The 1010-nt window shown below is 53.0% G+C and overlaps 1 protein-coding gene across 1 annotated transcript in view; it reads left to right on the forward strand.

Moving 5' to 3' along the window:
* The window catches only part of SLC35D4 (solute carrier family 35 member D4), a 93841-nt gene that overhangs the window by 45482 nt on the left and 47349 nt on the right, over nt 1-1010 (forward strand). The gene's annotated exons all lie outside the window — the stretch shown is intronic.

The following is a 1010-nucleotide window of genomic DNA, read 5'->3' on the forward strand; positions in this document are numbered from 1 at the left end:
CATCGGCAGGCGGACTCTCAACCGCTGCGCCACCAGGGAAGCCCAAGGATTCCTATTTTACAGAAGAAGAAACAGACTTAGATTAAAATAATTTTTTCAGCTGCTTGGTATAGTCAGTGTATAGATGGTGGCACAACCAGTCTTCAAACCTAGACTTGTCTGCCTCCAAAAGACATGTTTTTTTTGTTTTGTTTTTTTTTGCGGTACGCGGTCCTATCACCGCTGTGGCCTCTCCCGCTGCGGAGCACAGGCTCCGGACGCGCAGGCTCAGCGGCCATGGCTCACGGGCCCAGCCACTCCGCGGCATGTGGGATCTTCCCGGACCGGGGCACGAACCCGTGTCCCCTGCATCGGCAGGCGGACTCTCAACCACTGCGCCACCAGGGAAGCCCCAAAAGACATCTTTTTAATTACCATGCTAGTTTATAGCAGATGGGCAATAGTCTTTTGGATGTGGGGAAGGGAAGGGGGCAAGGGAATTAACCCCGGATCTTTCTGATGCTGGAGCCAGGCTCTGCTTACTGTACCTAAATCTTGAAGAGTGAGGAGGAGCAACCCAGGAGAAGAAGGCAGGTACTGACAGAGCCCTAGAGGCGTCCTGAGTGGGCTGTGATTCAACTTTATTGAGCACCTACTATGTGTGCGTCCCTGGGCGAATTCCTGCCCTCTTGGAATTAATCATCTAGTGCGGGGTGGAGACAGAGACAGGTCACAAGTAAAACAGTGTGTCAGGTGAGATAAATGGAAAAAGGAAGGGAAGAAGGGGCGGGAGTGCCCCTCAGCTGAGTTGGCCAGGGACGTGCAAGTTCTCTTTCTCTGGAGGGGGATGGGCAGTGGATGGGACTGGTTGGGTTGATAGGAGCTTGTCATAGGGATTCTTGGGTGTCCTGAGTTTGGATTTCATCCTGCAGTCACTGGGGGATGGCTGGATGATTTTAAGCAATAGGCGGCACCGTCAGGTCTACTTTTTAGAGATGCAGTGCTGGGGAGTGGGGGGGATGGGGAAAGAG

Source organism: Lipotes vexillifer, unplaced genomic scaffold (assembly GCF_000442215.2).
Source record: "Lipotes vexillifer unplaced genomic scaffold, Lipotes_vexillifer_v1.1 scaffold168, whole genome shotgun sequence".
Taxonomy (NCBI): domain Eukaryota; kingdom Metazoa; phylum Chordata; class Mammalia; order Artiodactyla; family Lipotidae; genus Lipotes; species Lipotes vexillifer.